This window comes from Neovison vison, chromosome 11 (assembly GCF_020171115.1).
Source record: "Neovison vison isolate M4711 chromosome 11, ASM_NN_V1, whole genome shotgun sequence".
Lineage (NCBI taxonomy): Eukaryota > Metazoa > Chordata > Mammalia > Carnivora > Mustelidae > Neogale > Neogale vison.
The window spans coordinates 114,658,648-114,678,172 of record NC_058101.1 but is presented as its reverse complement, the minus strand read 5'-3'; the positions used below and the strand labels follow the sequence as shown (position 1 = coordinate 114,678,172).

The following is a 19,525-nucleotide window of genomic DNA, read 5'->3' as shown; positions in this document are numbered from 1 at the left end:
AAAAAAAGCATCAGATGTTTCATCTACAACAACTAAGTTACCCCGTAATGCTGTTTGTTAAGAGTCACATGGATTTACGGGGGAGAAAGTTCCAGGTCCTTTGTACTAACTCCTTTGCTCATCCTCTTCCCATTGATCACCGGGTGATATATTTCACAGGGTCAGAGAGGACAGTGTGGGAAGAGAAAGACTTTGACCTTTGAATCCTGTGTATTATTCAGTTGTACATTCTAGAGGTTTTCATGTCCTCAGGCTTCAGCATACTGTGAAATGGTGACATGTCAAAGGTTGTATTATTGGATGATAATGCTGCTCTGAGTGTATAAGCTCAGCTTCCAGCGTCCCCTGCCAACACTGACAGATCCCACGACAGGTGCAAATTTGACTTCACACATCACAATTGAACAAGCAGAGTCTGAATATTACCTGACTGTGCTAAAGTTTTCACTTCTTTTGCTGTCTGCTTTCTTAGCCACTTCTTAGGGGTTTTTTGTGTATTATTTTTTCAGAGGGAAGGAAATTTGGAGAGGTTTATAAACTCAAGTTCCAAAACTTTTAATAATTTCCTACTCGTCAAACATAGGTTCTGAAAAATATTCTCCTCACAATAACCAACTTACTTTCAGTTCTCAAGAAAATTAAATCATATTTATTTGAATTTCCTGTATATGTACATTTTAAAATAGTGTCATTTTCAAAATCATGTTCTTTAGTATTATGTAAATATGAAACCATCACCTTTAGCTTTTGTCTCATATAATGTTTTTAAATAACTAGCTTTCAAAATGTTTGAATTCCCTAACAGAGAAATAGCAGACATCTAAAAGAAAATTTCCATGAAGTGTTGGCTTTTATTTTATAGTTGCTGCCTTCTTAGTAGACTTTGAATTGCATTTTCATCCAAGAATCATGTTGTCACCATGTTAACAGGTTCAATCAGGTAAATAAAAGGCTTGATGAGAAGAAGTTTTGGAAACATACAGAAAAGATGGTTTTTAACTCAAAACACAAGAATGTCTATTTTTAGTTTCAGTAAAACATATTACTTGGTCTTTTACCCACTCAAAAATGTTTTTCTTCTTTTTCAAACATTTTAAAAATTAAGATCAAAAGAATCACTTGAACAACTTGCTGAGTGACTCATGTTAAGATGATTCTCATACACTAGATAAAAACATGTGCTTGATATTCTGACCATTTGTTTGTCCATGCCCCTGTATTTATAATGTTAATTTCCAAAGAGATTACTGATAAACAAAGAAAGAAAGAGTAGGCATTGGGGGATGGTAGTGCACAATGTCCCGTTAGGATAAAATATGTAATGTGTGCTTGCATGACTCCCTACCCTGGACAGACCCAACTATGGAAATGATATTTAAATCAGATCCATCACATACTTGAAAGAAACTGATTTTTTTTTTAAAGTGTGTCAAAGATGTTTTTCAACAAACTGTTGGGAGTTGTGACTATATTACCATGATTACCAGAGACCACATAACTTGTAGCTGGAATTTTTTTCTATAGATAGGGGTTTAAGAGAATGTGAATTTCTATTAGAAAGGGGATGAGTTCAGTAGGATCTTTTGAATTTGTGGGTTGGTGTCTATTTCCCATGTCTGAAAATACCTTTCAAATCCTTCCTGTGTCAGATGATTGCTCTTTTCTACTTCCAGTAGTTTAGATAAATGATTCTTACATACTCACTTGATCATGCATCTGTTAACTTCTCTCTCATATTTTCTATCTCTTTTTCCTCTAGTATGCTATCTCACAACACACATTCCCTGGTTATGTATAATCTGCTGTCCAACATATTCATTCAGTTATTTATTTCAAATACTCCGTTTTTCATTTGTAGTAGTTCTGTTTGATTCTTCTATCTATGTATCTTTAGTAATATTAACAAACATTCCTTCATTCCTTTTCCTTCTTAAAATATAAATATATGTTTTATATTTTATTTCTTATAATTTTAATCTCTGAAATTTTCACATTATTGTCTTTGTTTCAGCTGACTTTCCCTCATGGTACCTTAGTTCCATATGTTTTGCAGGTCTTTTTTTTTTTTTTTTTAATAATGTTAGCTGCTTATTTTTCTTGAGCTCTTACTTATGAAAAGTCTTTGATACCTGAGATACAGATGTGGCAAAACTTTGCTTTGCTCTTGTCAGAGATCTGAAAGCTCTAATGAAAATTGACCTCTTTAAATTGAAATCTTATCTTGAGCCTTTTTTTTTTTTTTATTTTTTCCTGGAACTCAGAGAATGAAGAACCAACTCTTATATACCCCTATGAGTTCTGGCAAGTGAGTTTGAATTTCCAGGAAAGATTTTTCTTTTTCTGCCTTGAACCAGTTTTAGATAGGGAAGGATACTAAATGTATTTCTAGTCCATCTGTACACTGAGGCTGCAAACGTTTATTGTTCCAGTATTGAGGGTTCACAAGAAGCAATCCTCAAGTTCACCAGCCCAACAAATATCTTCAAGGTAAATGCCAACTTCGTGATTTCATGTACTTCTATGACCTTCTAGGACCTTTACCTTCATTCCTTGGCCTTAGTGTGCTTGCTTTCTTGCTTTCTTGCCAGCTTATGTATATACTTTAAGAAATGTTTTATCCACTATTTAATATATACTTTCTTTTTTGAGAGAGAGAGAGAGAATGGTGGGGGGAGGTCAGAGGGAGAGGGATAGAGAGAGAACCTTAAATAAGCTCCCTGCCCAGCACAGAGCCTGACTAGGGGCTCAGTCTCATGACGGTGAGACAGTGACCTAAGCCAGAATCAGGAGTCAGACACTTAACTGGCTGAGCCACCCAGGTGCCCTTACTATATACTTTTTAAGTAAGACAATCAGGATGGACATCTGATCCACCGTATTTCAATACATGAAAACCCAAGTGGATTGCTTTATTGATGAAGGAAAAAGAAGAAGTAGAAGATCAAGGACATTGACCTCCCACAGACATTAAAAACCTTGATCATTTAACTTATTTGCTGCTGCTTTGGAGGGAAATCAGCCTTGACAGCCGGCCAGTAGCTGACACACCAGCTTTTATTCTAACAGTAGTAGAAGGAATTGTTTAATGATGCTAGTTCAGATTACTTTCCTTCCTCGTATATGGGGCAGTTGTTTCCAAGTTTACAAAGAGTCCATGTTTAAAAAAAAAAAGCCAAGATCTGGTAATATCATCATACTAATTTCAGCTAAGGTAGCATAGGGAATAGAAGTTGATAGGAACATGTAAAAACAAATTGGAAATTTAGAAAACTCACAGTAGACATTGTTGTGCATTTGAAAGTAAGTTTCAGAGGTCTTATATTTTTAAAAATCTCATTTTTAAAATATCTCTTTACATGTGTATAGATAACATAATATTTTATTTTAATGCTCAGTGTCCTACCATTTTTAGATTTGTTGCAACTTGACTGATTTCTTTTTTTTTTCAATTTGTTGAGGATTTTAGAAGAGATGGATGATTTATTTAAAATAAATCCTTAAAACATAAAGCCAGTGACACTTTGCTGTCATTGTTCATATTTTAGCATTTACCATATTGACTCAGTGTAGAAAAGCCAAAGAACAACTCTGGAAACCAGAGAAGACTGGATTTGACTGCTCTTTTTACTGCACACTTGCCATGTGATTTCGGGCTTACTATACCATCAGCATCTCAGATCTCTTATTTGAAAATAAGAATAATATTGGTACTAAATAAGGAATAAAATAATTAAGATAATAAAGCATTTAACAATGGCTAAATGTGAGCTGTTCTTCCAACATCTTTGATATTTTTACTAACTGATTTCTCATTGAATACCCAAGATCTTCTAAGTGATAACTGAATCTAAGAGCATTAAGCAAAATAATTGCACAGTGCTCAGAAATAGAGAAACAAGATTAAAAGAATAAAATTGCTTGAAATATGTGATATAATGATAAGAGGACACATAAAATAAACTATATAAAATATAAGGAAACAAAGAATCTATCTGAAAGGGATATATGCTATTATTAAACCATTTTTTATTTCAAAGAACTGTAATATTTGCATATGAAACATCCAACATCCTTAATAGTAGATCTTTAATATTTTATTTTAAATATTTTATATTATATTTTTTACTTCTATTTGTTTAACTTTCCTGTAAATAAAATATTTGTTATAAAATAATTTCCTGATTTCCAAATATATCTTCATCATTAGATTTATGATAATCATAAGCAGATTTTGCAGTCATATTTGATAACTATGCATAATTTATTCCACTTTCCAAGTCCACCTAACTTTTTTTTTTTGGACTGCAGATTTTGCAGTCATATTTGATAACTATGCATAATTTATTCCACTTTCCAAGTCCACCTAACTTTTTTTTTTATTACTACAGTCATAACTTTTTATGACTGTAGTAATAGTGTTTTCTGATTATATTTTCAGTTTGTAAACAAGATAGTAATGAGACTCTTCCTTCTTAATTTTCTAAAAATCTCTTAATTTTAGAATGTGTCAATAACTGGCAATTTTTTAAGCAGTTTTACATGCTTTAAAAGTAGAGTCTATTTTCATTTTCATTCCTAACCAAAATAGCATGTCTTCAATATGGGCTAGAGCTGCTATTAGTTTTCAAAGAACATACTTAAGATTTTTTCTTAGTATAAAAAATGGAGATTAATAGGATCAATTATTTCTGTGTTCTTGCTTAAAATATTTTTGCATAGGGTACAGGAATAGTGCAACGGAAATGCTATGAACTTGAAAATCAGAAAGATATAACTTCAAGTTCTCTTCTGCTACTTGTAAACTGATATTTGGAATGAACAATTTAATATCCATAAACCTCTGTCTCTTCCTATGCAGCAAGGACATAATCACATGGAGTTCTGATGACAACTAACACATTAAGATTGTATAAAATAAAATTGTGGGGCACCTGGGTGGCTCAGTGGGTTGAAGCCTCTGCCTTCAGCTCAGGTCATGATCTCAGGGTCCTGGGATCGAGCCCCGCATCAGGCTCTCTACTCAGCAGGGAGCCTGCTTCCTCCTCTCTCTCTCTGCCTGTCTCTCTGCCTACTTGTGATCTCCGTCTGTCAAATAAATAAAATCTTAAAAAATATATATTTTATGTAAAACACGTGGAACAGTGTGATAATAGTTTTTATGATAATAATTACATTTGTCTGGAGTTAGCAATTAGCAAACATTAAAATACATGTATATGTGTGTGTGTAAAATACATGTATATGTGTGTGTGTAAAATTGACACCTTTCCAAATCTTGTGGTATCTAACGCAACACTTTCAATGCTAAACCAACATATAAGACACACTTGGACACAGTTGTTTTTACAAAATAGTTGCCAATGGAGTATGAAATATAACTATGCATTTAAGTGCATTGATTAGGTTTAACCCTCAAGTAATGTTACCTACTTCTAGTATGTTTTCTTTTTAATAGTGTTACCCATAGATACTATCAGAATACTAAGTCATATTCTCTGTTTTAAAAACAATGGAATTAACACACACACACACACACACAGAGAAGGAAAGAAGCAAGCAAGAAAGCAAAAGAAAGAGATGTTGCATATAATATGTTAAATTGGGAATAGGTACATTGATTATATAAAAGAAGGTAGTACCAGCATTGAGGATAACTTGTAGAGGTGCTTGATATTATATAATGTTGACTTCATTGAAGAGTGATTTGATTTTCTGTAAACTTTATAGCCATGATCTACATAAATGCATGGATAGACATAAAAATAAATATCATAATTCTACTAAAGCCTCTTTCTAACGGAAATATTACACAGAAATATGTGCATTTTATTTATATCCATATGCATCTGTATTTATACACACATACCTATTCACATTACTTTTCATTAGTGATATCTATCTGCTTCCCTAAGGTAATAATAAATTGAGTTTCACTAAAATAAACAATATGGAATATTTGGAACAAAACCTCAAAGCTCTTCAAGAAATTGTTTCTGGATTATGAAGCAAACAGGCATTGTGAAACAGAAGCTTTCATTTTTATTCTACTCTTATATTGCAAGCTTTTGGTGTTATGGCTATTAACTTTTATAGATGTCATACATTTTTATGGTAATAGTTTAGCTTTCTGTTTGGTGAAGAACTAGACTCCTATTTCTTGAACAATGCATGAGCAAATTACCCCATGCCTTCAAAATCTTTAAAATATTTTTGTCTGTTTAACAATTTATGATTGAATTTTTAAATCAAACAATTTAAGATTGATTTTTTAGAAACTGGCACTAGATCAATCAAATTGAGACTAGAAAAAAAAATAACATGTTCATAGTCTTTGAAGGTCGTCTTCATGGTGGTACAATACCCTTTCTATACCAGAAGAATACCACTTCAAATAATTTTGCTCAAATTTGCCAGAGGCAAATGAACGATTCTGTAGTCACATAAGATAAACATTCCATCAGATCTTATGATTTTTCTGAGATTTTAAATGTTAATGATTAATGTACAATCCATATGTTACATAATTCTTTTATTTTATCCCTCTTGCTTTTTTCATTATAGAATAACTTTCATCCAAATGTTTTGATGGCTTTTTTACTCCTCATTTTATTAAAAAATAAAATATATATTTTTATGAATATATGTGTAGATATCTGAATGATAGTTTCTATTAAAATATAATTACAATTATTATGAAAATAACATAATAAATAATTTCTTGATGTAATCAAACCTTTAGTTAACATTTAAACTTCTAATCTTCCCATAAGTCCTGTATTTTATATGTAAATATTTTTATATACATTTCAAGTATTTGTGTGAACAAGAATTTATGTGAAATCTCCATATCATGATTTGTTGACATGTCTCTTAAACCTCTTTTAATCTCTAAATTCTAATGCTCTTTTTTTCCCCTTACGATGTATTTATTAGTAATATAAATCTGTATTCCCATGTAGGTAATATCAAGATCAGGATACACAATATATCTAGTACTCAAGAAAGTTTCTTCCTGCCCCTTCCAGTCTAGTTCCGTACTCCCAAATCTCTCATACAGAGGTAACCACTACTCTTATTTATTTTTTTTTATCATCATAGATTAGTTTTCTCTATTCTCGAGCTTAGTATGTTTTCTTTTGCATCTGGCTGCTTTATTCTGTCATTTTTTTGAGATTTATCCATGTTGTTAAGTGTATCAATAGTACATTTCTTTTCTTGTCAAGTGGTATTTCGTATGAATAGATCACAGGATTTTTTTTTTTTCTTTAAGATGTTTATCTTCTGTTGGCAGACATTTATGCAATTTATAGTTTGGACTATTAAGAAAAAATTTGCTATGAACATCTTTGAAGAAGTCTTCTTGTGGAAAGATGCATTCATATCTCTTGGAGTGTGTTAGGGTAGAGGTAAAACTGCTGAATCAGAGGTCTGCAGAAGACTTTTGCATAGTGGTTGTACTCTTTTAATTCCCACCAGTTTGACATGAGAGTTCCAGTAGTTCCACATCCTTGCTATAGCTTGTTATGGTCACTCTTTTTTTTTTTTTTTTAAGGATTTATTTATTTGTTTGACAGAGAGAAAGAGAGAGATCATAAGCAGCGAGGCAGGCAGAGAGAGAGGTGAAAGCAGGCTCCCCGCTGACCAGAGAGCCCAATGAGGGGCTCGATCCCAGGACCATGAAATCATGACCTGAGCCGAAGGCAGAGGCTTAACTCACTGAGCCACCCAGGCACCCCATGGTCAGTCTTTTGAATAACAACCTTTGGATGGGTATGGTATGACATTGAAGTTTTAATTTGCAATTCAGCTATAGCTTATACTGAACCCTTTTAATATTCTTAATGGCCATTCAGATGTCTTCTGTTAATGAAATCCTTCTTTAACCTAATGTTTTAAAAATTGAGGTTTTTTTTTTTCTTATTTTGTTGATTTGTAGGTATTTCCAAAAATATGTTCTGGTTGTGGTTCCTTTGTTAGTTGTAATGTCGAATAACTCACATTTTTACATGTCTTTACTGAGTAGTTTTTAATTTTGACAAACTTTACCTTAATCCTTTTTTAAAAGATCTATTTATTTATTTGAGAGGAAGAGAGAGAGAATACAAATGCGCGAGAATGAGTGGAGGAGGGGCCGAGAGAGAGAGAATCTAAAGCAGGCTCTACACTCAGCACAGAGCTCAATATGGGGCTCAATCTCATGACCCTGAGGTCATGATATGAGCCAAAATCAAGAGTTAGGTGCTTAAACAACTGAGCCACTCAGGTGTTCCCAGTCCTTTTTCTTTTATAGTGATTACCTTTTGTATCCTGTCTAATACATATTTGCCTATTCTGGCATCATAAATACATTTAACTATTTTTTCTTGAAGTATTATGGTTTTAACTTTTATAACCTTAGCCCTTAAATTTAAATATTTAACCCATTGTATTGGAGCTCTGCAGAGAAACAGTCAATAGGAGATATATAGATAGGTAGATGATAGATAGCAATAAGATAGACATAAAATAGATATAAATAAGATGCATATAAAAATCACATGTATATGAAGAGATTTATGGTAAGGAATTGGCTTGTATAGTTACGGAGACTGAGAAGTTGCAGGCAGGATCAGCTGTCCACAAGCTGGAGACCCAGGAGAACTAGTGGATATAATTTCTTGCTAAAGACAAAGGCATGAGAACTGGAGAATCTATGGTTTAAGTCCAGTCTTTAGACTGATACTGGATGTTGCAGCTCAAACAGCAGAGGACGCATATTTTTTTCTTTCTCCACCTTTTTGTTCTATTCAGGCTTTCAAGGAATTGAATGATATTGCCCACATTGGGGAAGGCAATCTGCTTTACTTAGTCCACAAATTCAAATATTAATCTCATCCAGAAACACCTTCACAACCACACCCAGAAATTTGACCAACTGTCTGGAACCTTGTGACCTGTCAAGTTGACACATAGCTTTAACCTTCACACTTCTCTTGAATTAATTTTTATGTATGGCGACAAAACTATCCAAAAACAAATAAGAATATCAAGCAGTTTGCCAAAGCAGAATAATTTTTTGACATCTATGCAGTGTCTTTATGGGCAATGGTATCCCTGAGGGAATTTTAAAATTTAATCTATTTTTCTGAAATAACTTTTGCATCATATTGACATTTTTATTTTATCATCTTTTTTTCTTTTTCCTTTTGAATTAGTATTAATACAATGACCAAAAAAGTGGAAACAATAATCTTTTAATTTTATTTTTTTCCAAGATTTTATCAAAGGTCAACTTTTTTACTTAGATTTATACATTTGAAAAGTGTCCATTGTTTGTATAATTTTGATATTAGTAGTCATAACTTCATTTTCTAAAATGAAGGAAATTCGCTATAATTGATGATAGTAGGTTTGAGAGACAGTATTGCATGGTGCTTAGAAGGAAGGACTCAGAGACATTTCTTACTGGTGTCATCTTAAATAAGTTACTTTAGCTTCTGTGTACACTTTGCTTATCTGTAAGATGGAGTCATGTTAGTATCTCCTCATATCGTTGTTGTGAGGGTTAAATAACTGTTAACACTTGTAAAGCTCTGAGAATGGAGTCTGGCACATGGTAAGCATTATATAATTGTAAAATAGCTTCTGAGTGGGGTTCTAAGATGATTTTATTTATTTAACAAAAGAAAAAAACAAAACTAAACTAAAGAGGAATACACGAAGAATACCAGGCTAACAAGACACTACAGTAAAATCTTATCAAAGTATAAGACAGTGAATTGCTGTAATATCATCATGGCTTGGTGAATTATGGTTTGGTTTTGTTATGTGAAACTAAAGCAAACAATAAAAACACCACTTATAAGAGAAGCATTTGTAAAGTTGCGGCCCCATAATAGCTTTCCATAATTAGAGTAAAATGACATGAAAGATAGAATGCATATTTTCTGCACAACTGTTTCCTAAGCATTTCCAGAGAATATCAATAATCTGAGAGCACTATAGGAATATGTTATGAAATTTTCCTCATGGATTGAACTTTAAGAGAAAAATACAATAAAAAGAAAAATAAAAAGAAATGTATTTTCTTAAAAATAGATTAAGTTTATGACGGTGCAAAAATATGGAAATTTAGTTTACAAATTTAATATGTACCTCTGTACCCAGTTGTACTCTGAAGCTAATAATTTGAAATATTTTTTCCTCTATAAATGGAAATGAAATTAGTCAAATTCAACAGGCTGGCCTCATTTCACTTATTTGAGAATTCTTTTGTCTTGTTTGTCTGAATCTGTACAAAATATTCTGTTTATTGTACAATCTTGTTAGGTAGGTTAAAAATTGAATGTTCTCTCTCTTGTAAAATAAGCAAGATATTGCTTTTGACTTGTAACCTGTTAAAAATAATTTCATAAAATGAATTTTCTACCCTTGCTAGAGGTTTTATCACCTGAATTTTTTGCCAAAATCTTCAATTTTTACTTGTATGACTTGACATTTACCACAACTTTCTCAATAAAATAGTGTGACTTATATTACCTTGATTTATTAGTACTAAGTAATGAAAGTGGAAATAATGTCTAGTTTAGTACCTTCATCTTAACAAAAGAGCTGTAAGTCATTGTTGATTTGATTAATTTGATTCAGAATGTTTAAAGAAATGAAATACTGGCATATTAAACTCTCTAAATGCATGACTAAAAATCATAAATACTCAAATCTTTAAGCAATATGATCATCATTGCTTTAATTACATTATTGATCTCAATATCTTCAGTAAAAATTTGTACATATACATATTTCTTGGAACATTTTATTACCTTTCATTATTTCACAAATGAACAAATGGGGCACATATTTGTAGCAGTTTAATTTAATAATAAAATATTTATCAAGTACTTACCATGTGTCAAGCACTACTATATATGTTGGCAGTTGGGAAAAAAAAAAAAACAATAGAACACAGTTTCTCTCATTACTAGGATCACATTCTATCAGAGTAGAAAATAAGGCAATAATAAAAATGCAATTGATAAGGCTGTATATAAAATGTTATGGGTAAGCTGAACAATTGATAAAGAATAAATAATAAACTACCTAGGAGAGCAGGGACATTTCTAGAGAGAAGTCACAAAAATATATGGCACTCGTTGTAGTGTTATTTAGAATTAACACTTAAGTTTCCATTTGATTCTTATGCTTGATTCATTGACTTTATCAGTTTATATACTTTTCCTTAATAAGGAATGGTGATACATGAGTATAGAGATGAAAATCAAGAGTTAAATGGATTTTTAAAAATAAAATACATGGATATATAGTTATAATATAAAATACATGTTATCAGAACATAAATATAAGAAATGTATTTCTTACATTGTTTTTAGAGATAAATATTATTTATGTGTAGAACTGGGTGTAGTGGAATAAATGGAATTATTGTGATAGACATTGGCCTACAATTGAAAAAGTTCAATTACATTTTGATTTATTTCATAAGCTTCTGTGAAGTTATTAGTACCAAAGTAGAGGTGATATATAAACAAAGGGAATGAATGGAATAGACAGAGAAGAGCTATATATGTTTTTTTCTTAAAAGTTTAAGTTTAGAAATCATATTATGTTTCTTGGTTGAATCAGTGCTCTGTCAGTTATTGTGAACAGATCTCCCTGGTTTTTTCCTATGTTACACAATTTTGTCACTGAGATAGAAGAGGATTTGAGTGAAATGGTCTTAGTGCTTTACCTTGGAGAAATATATAACAAAGAGCAGTTTATTTTCAAAGACTTTGCTCTTATATTTTATTTTCCTTTCGGTCTCAGGTCATATTATCTGTCTCATTTTCATGTATGTGATTTTGCAAAGGTATCCTTTCATATCACTAACCAAATACCTTGTTAGATAAACAAAGGGCCAGCCAGGGATAGAAACAGTTTGTTTAATTTTCAGCAGTTGTTTTACTACACAGTATGTCTCTAGTGCTTTATTAAAAGAACAACAGTGGCATTTGGTATGTGTGAAGAAGAACAAATTTACTAGAGTATGATTTCTGTTCCCCCCACAGATTCTATGGTGCAGCCTGGTGATTTTCTGTCTTTTCAAACTGTTCACTGATCTGGCAAAGAAAATTGCCTCAACATGAATAAATAAGTATTAGTTCATTAGCTGTGCTTAATTAACACAAATAAAACTGATGAACCCAATGTTGAGTGTGCTATTGCAAGCTTTCTATTTTATAAGCACCCCTCAGCATTTGTGATTTATTAAATAATTTATTCAGCAAACATTAACTGAATACCACATGTTAGTCTGAGACTTTGCTAAGCGCTGCAGATACAAAAATGTCTTACAGTAGTGCACTATCAGGAAAATAGACAGCCAAACAAATAATTAAAATATTATGTGATGTATATAATAAATACATTGACAAAGTTATGGGAAATTGCAAACTAGATAGATTGTTTTGGCTGGAACAGAGAGACCTATGGGGAATAATACACAGTGAGTTTGAAGAGACCATAGAAATGGCAGAAGTTAGAAGAGTGTAGATTTAATGTCATGATTCTTTTTAAGATTTTATTTATTTATTTGACAGAAAGAGAGAGAGCATGAGTGCACAAGAGGGGAGGAGGGGCAGGGGGAGAGCAAAAAGGGGCAGAGGGTAAGATAGAAGCAGACTCCCTGCTGAACAGGGAGCCAGATGTGACACCGGGCTCAATCCCAGGACCCTGAGATCATGACCTGAGCCACCTATGTGCCCCTAATGTCATGATTTAATGCTACATATAATGGATATGGATTGAAGGAGTACAAAGGGAGTTTCCTTTATGTTTCGTGTCTGTAGTTTGAGTCTGTCAGATTGTTTTCGTAGCTATCCTATACTTCAGTTATAGTTCTATAATGTACTAGATAAATGACCTCAGAGAGCGGAGTACTGAGTGTTGGCCAGGATCAGGATTTGGCCACAAGAATGAAATGATACTGCAGTTTTAGTCGATGATTTCATTGATCTATGTAAGGTAGTGTATTTTTGTGTGTTTGTTTGTTTTAGGTTTTTTTTTTTTTTTCAATAAGTTGTGCATAAAGATACTGAATATTTTCAACTAGGAGTTTTCGCTAGTAGCCTCCACATGGAAGCTGCTCCATGTGACAAAGTCTTCCCTGGATTTAAATTACAGTAGATGATAATAACAAATATAGATCAATGGGATCTTAGTTACATTTTAACTATTTTGGTACTGGACATAGGGGCAATATTGATCTGTAAGCAGCAGTGTGGTAGGGTATCTGTGTTTTGAAGAATATAAAATGACAACTTCCTTGAGGACCTTGGGGAATTATTTGGCAACTTCTACTTTAGAGAGAGTGTCACTGTGGAGATAATGTCTGCTTATCTGGTATATTTCCTTTCTCACAATTCCTGTTACAGCTAAGGTAACAAGTCAACAATTCCTGTTTACAGCTAAGTAAAATTTTATGCCTTAATTTTATTAAGGCATAAAATTATTGGTATCATGGAACCAAAGTTTCAGGGGTCCCAGGGAAGGAGATGACAAGAAAAGCATGAGTGAGAGTAAAAGTGTTGAGAGAATGAGGTATTGAGACGGGAGTCTAGAAGAAAACACACATGTCGGTGTCACCACAAGGAGGTGAAGACACATAGCAGGAAGAAGAGACATGAAGATCTGACCTCAAAGCTTTGGAGTACCCATCTATTTCTGTACTTAAGACTATAAATAACCCAAAAACACAACCACCCTTCCAAGATAATCATATTTGTTGCCAAAATGTAAATACGATAATAACTACCTATGAGGTCTCTATACCTCAAAATCAAAAGTATAATTGTTCACTTAAGCATACTTTTTCATCAAAATGAAGAAGTTTTAGACACACATGCACCTATTTTTATCCTAAATAACTATAAGTGATTCTGTCACAAAGTATGCTAGACTTCTGAACCACTGGTATCCACTTTTGTTCTTTGTCTGGTTGTACCCCCATTTACTTGGGCTGTTCACATTTTGCCCCATGAAAATATGATATCCTTCATTATTATAGTACTGTTTATTCTACATTTCTATCAAATATATTGGATTAAACTGAAAGTTGAACTTAAACTTCTATTCATCTTAATGAGTGTATTCCAGATGCTATACTTTTTGTATGCACAATAACTCTCAAGTAATATGGAGTTAGCAGATTTGAATGGAAAGTGACATTGTCACTTTTGTGGACAGGTCCCTATGGGCCGATGCCCAAGCACAAAGTTGCCCTTTGTGATATATTTGTGATATTTGTGCAATATATTCACACTCATTCCTTGGGTAATAGGGTGGTTAATATCTCTTAGCTTTGATGAGCTATGTCACAAACAGATCCTTGAGAACTCTTTTTTTTTTTTAAAGGGATAATAACAATATATTCCAGATACTGAAACAGATTGCCTGACATTCTTAAAGATAAAATGACTAAGAAAGGCGATATGGTTTGTGTTAGTGCTGGACCTTTATTTCAAAACGTAAATTCTGTTTGTCTTAGGCAGCTCAATGTGCTGTAACAAAGTGCTGTAGATTGGGTGGTTTAAAAAACAGATGTTTATTCCCCACAGCACATGAGGCTGGGAAATCCAAGGTGTTAGCAGATTTGGTTCCTGGTGAAAACTTTTTCTTGGTTTTCACTCCCCTTCCTTCTTACACCTTTACATGGTAGCAAGGAAGGTGTTGTGTCTCTTCCAGTACTTACGAGAGCACTAATCATGAGGACTCTACTCTCAGGACCTCATCTAAATCTCATTATCTCCCCAAAGTCTACCTCCTAATACCATCATATTGGCATTTAGGGCTTCAGTGTTTGAATTTTGGGGAGACACAAACGTTCAGTCCATAACACTGTTCACACACTCAAGATATGTATACACATGAATGGCATTATTAAAATTTGAAGAAGTAGAGCATCAGTTTGAGTTCGTTTATAGCTGAGAGTCTATTATTAGAGTTCAGATATGAGATGGCAAGTGTTATGTATCTTCCTGCTGAAGAACTGGAGAAATTATATGGAAGAAAGATCATCAGAGTTTAGTGTAATTTGTGGGATGCATCATCTTATACTCATACATGGCATTATAACATAATCGTCCTTCATGGGCGCCTGGGTGGCTCAGTTGGTTGAGTTACTGCCTTCAGCTCAGGTCATGATCCTGGAGTCCCCGGATCCAGTCCCGCATGGGGCTCCCTCCTCACCTGGGGGTCACTTCTTCCTCTGACCTTCCCCTTCTCATGCTTGATCTCTCTCATTCTCTCTCTCTCAAATAAATAAATAAAATCTTAAAAAAAAAAATAGTCCTCCTTCATGAACCCTTATCTAAACACTTCAGTAAGTGATTGACTGTTAAATGAAAACCTGACAGATATCTTTATTTTTTTTTAATTTTTTTTAAATTTATTTGACAGAGATCACAAGTAGGCAGAGAGGCAGGCAGAGAGAGAAGGGAAAGCAGGTTCCCCGCTGAGTAGAGAGCCCAATGCGGGGCTCAGAGGTTTAACCCACTGAGCCACCCAGGCACCCCCTGACAGATCTCTTTAAAATTTATTAAAGTGTCTTTTGCTGACCCAAAGGGACTTTCTGGAATTCTCAGCTTGAATTTAAAGCACATTCCATTGTTTATTTATATTTTAAGACAAAGAATTATTTTAGGAGGAAAAGGGAAGGTTCTTTGTACTGAATCTGTGTGTGTGTGTGTGTGTGTGTGTGTGAGAGAGAGAGAGAGAGAGAGAGAGTATATGCATGTGCATGTGTGTTTTAGAGAAAATGCTGATATGCTAAAAATAACCGTATAAACAAAAGATGCACAGTAATAAACAACAATAAACTGATGTTTTTCATAGCATTACCAGATAGTGTTTCAAATTATTGACCATCTATTATCCATTGTTTTCCATATATTTCTTACAAGGTGAAGAAGGTATGCGTAACTCACAGAATTACTAACAATGCGTGATAGCAGTACATACTAGCAACTTTATTCACCACCACTTTGACAAAACCTTTCCTAATCATTGTAGCCCAGTGACAGGACAAAAAACTTAGTGAAATTGGTTTGTGTAGCAGCATATGGTTAACAATTACATAAATGTTTCAAAAAGGGCTAAAATTTTTAAATCATCACAATCTATTCTTAGAAAGTAGTCCTAATACTACATATCATCCTAAACATACAATTACTCTGTCACCCTGTATGGAAGACAATTTCCTGTGAGCTCTCTCATGCAATGAAAATCAATAAATCACATGTTAAAACTGAGAAATGTGCTGCCTCTGGAAGGAGTATTAATGTGGGGATTTAACTTGTGTTTTGAAGAACACTTTCTTTTAGTAATCAAAGTAATTATTTTTACAAGATGACATAAATAAGATAGGCCCAGAGACCAAAGTTGCTGTATATGAGTTTTGGAGAGAGAAATAATTTGTCAAAATGTATGCTTGAAGCAAAGTAATATAGAACAGATAAAAATTGAAATATATATAGCGAATTTATTTTTTATGTGAACCATCAATTTGTCAGTTTATAGTACCGAATTTCCAATTATTAAATAAAAAATGTCAGGAAATGGGCTACAGTATCTTAATAATGAATTGTTCTATTCCTTTCATACAGTAAAAAAAGAGAGGTTTGTTTTCAATTTAAACCCATATTATAGGAAAGAAATAGTGATTATTCAGGGACATTTGAAGAATTGGTGGTGAAGGAAGGCTCAGGGCATTGCTTAGGTGTTGCATGTATACTCTGTTGCACAATCAGTGTGAGTCATATTTTTGGATTCTTATTATATTTGTGTGTTTGCTTTCCTAGGATCTGGGCTGTCACTTTATGTTTTTTCTTTTATTCCTTCACTTGTATTTTTTCTTGTTGCTTTTGAAATATCAGTTGAATTTGACAATTTTTCTACTTAACCCTACTTAAGAATTTGTCATTATTTTTCTTGCCGTCAGATTGTTGAACTAGTTAACTTTCAGGATTTTATCAATACTTGAAAAACATTTCTTAGTATATATATGTTAGCAGCTTAAATGATACCACCGTATATTCATTTAACTAAATTTGTTATTACAGGGGATAAATGTTTAGAATTAGGCTCTCCTCATTTTAACCTTGGAATTAACTTTATCAATAGTTTAGAAAGAAAAAAAAAAGGAAAAAGAAAAAGAAACATCTAGTGAGCTCTGTTTTATTATCCATTTAGTTATGTGGGATTAATTTGTTTTTATATTTTATTGAGGAAAATGGTTCTAGTCTTCTCTTGTCTCAGGTTTTGATAAAGGAGGAGTCTTCTCATTGTCATTCAGAGCATTTCCTTTTGTTCTAATATAATTAGTTGAAATTTGTATCTGGATATCTGTGTGTGCTGTGGCAAATTGAAATAACTTGTAGATGTGTATCTTTGTTCAGACATGTAAAATACGGTGGTAGGAGGAAGAAAACTAAGATTCTGATTTGGTAAATTTTTATTTTCTCCAAATAGCTGTGGAGTATGCTAATATAGTGTGACTGCTTATAATGGTAGTTATTAGGCTAATAATTTATTTTTTCCACAAAAAACAAGCTTTAGCCCTTATTATTACAATTCTAAAATATTAAATCCAGAGTTAAATATCCTATATGGTTAAAATATTATCAAACATATTTTAAGGCATATTATAATCTTTGACCATGGGGATATAATCAATTAAATGTGTCTATTCAGAATAGAACTACTTACTATTTAAGTAAGAGGTTTAAATGGGTATGTTTTATTCCACTTATGCTGGTAGCTAGATGATTTTTCACTAGTTAGTGCTGAATGCTTTTCTCTATTAAATATTTCGGCTCATTAAAATGTGGATCCCCTTTATATCTAACTTTGGCACTATATTCTTCAGAAAGAAATGTTCAGAGAAAACAAGTTTGTCTGCTGAGCAAACAGTGAAGCCAGAAAAAGGACTGCACAGGGAATTAGATTAGCCACGCTGGTAAAGGCATAGCTGAAGCCCCATTAGGTCTGGCCTAGGGAGCATTCGTGTTTGGAGGAACTGAGCAAATCACATTAATTAATGTTCACAACTTTCTTTGGTGAATGGGCCTGGTGTCAGAGAGAAGACAGGCGTTTTCTTTTTTATCTGTACGTTATACATGCCCACCCAGGTCCCTTGGCCTCTGGAAAGAAAGTAAAAAGAACTGATGCAAAAATAATCACTCCTTTAGTCTTAAAGCAAAAAGAAATGTTTACTTACTTAGACCATTCCTTACACTAGAATGTTGATTTTTAAACTACAATGCATATGTCTGTATATGTGTTTCTATATGTGTGCATGCATTTCCTGTCAAGTAAATTCAATTAAGAAGAACTATCAAAAGAGTACACTAGCTTTATTTTGTGCATCCAGTTGTTTTTATACTACTTTCTGTTTAATTTTTGGTTACGTGTAGTCTCTGCTATAACAGATTGCAGGCTTGTGTGGATGCAGAAATAAAACTGGATATGCTATAAAGAACATAGGGTATGAATTGAATCCTAAAGTTATGTATTAAGCAAAATTCTGTGTTATGAAAATAAAATAATTAAGCATTTGAAAGCTTTTTCATCAATGTGTTATTACTTTAAAGTCTCCACCTTGCAAATAGTTTTGATTCAGTTATTGCTATTTCCATGTTTTATAAAAGCAATATTTTGATAGTAACGCTGATGGTCTCTAAAGGAGAGAGAAATGTGGGAAGGGAATGTTGGTTAAGGATGTTATGTAGGAAAATTTACTGGTTGCTTAAACAGAGCCCCATGTGGTAATAGTTGCATTACTCTGGTGGGGAATCAAAATGAACTGGTCTTCAACTTTGCAGAGGTAGAATTTAGAACACTTCAAAAAGAATATTAAAAAATGGGTGTCTGGGTGGCTCAGTTGCTTGGGCGACTGCCTTAGGCTCAGGTCATGATCCCAGAGTCCCAGGATGGAGTCCCACATCCCTTTGGGCTCCCTGCTCAGCAGGGAGTCCACTTTTCCCTCTGCCCCTCCTCCATCTCATGCACACACTCTCTCACTTTCTCTCTCAAGTAAATAAATAAAATCTTAAAAGGAAAGAAATTAAAATAAATAATACTAAAAAATAATTTCATTTGAGTGGATTAACTTCCATAAATAATCTTGCCCGAGACTGATAATATAAAGAAAAATCATACCACATTATTCCTGTGTAGTTACCCAAATACGCTTACTCGTTATCTAAGATGTTCCCTTCCTAATCAGTACTTGTGAAAACCGAATGAGCAATTAGAAAGCATTTGGGGCAAGGGGAAAAAAGATTATCTGAAAGGATAATACATTGAGGTTGAGATATGAAAAGATAAATCTATTCCTGTCACAGCCAAAGCTTTCTAGTACTCAAAATACATATATCTTCCAGAGCCATTAGCACTTCTGGAAAATGCTGGCAATACTTGACAAACTCTTGATCTTTAGATCAGATTTGGTAAGCAGCATATGGATAGATCATTTTTATTTAGTTAGCACATA

The 19,525-nt window shown here is 33.2% G+C and overlaps 1 protein-coding gene across 1 annotated transcript in view; it reads left to right on the top strand.

Moving 5' to 3' along the window:
- Window positions 1-19,525, top strand: part of GRID2 (glutamate ionotropic receptor delta type subunit 2) — a 1,460,772-nt gene that overhangs the window by 345,529 nt on the left and 1,095,718 nt on the right. The gene's annotated exons all lie outside the window — the stretch shown is intronic.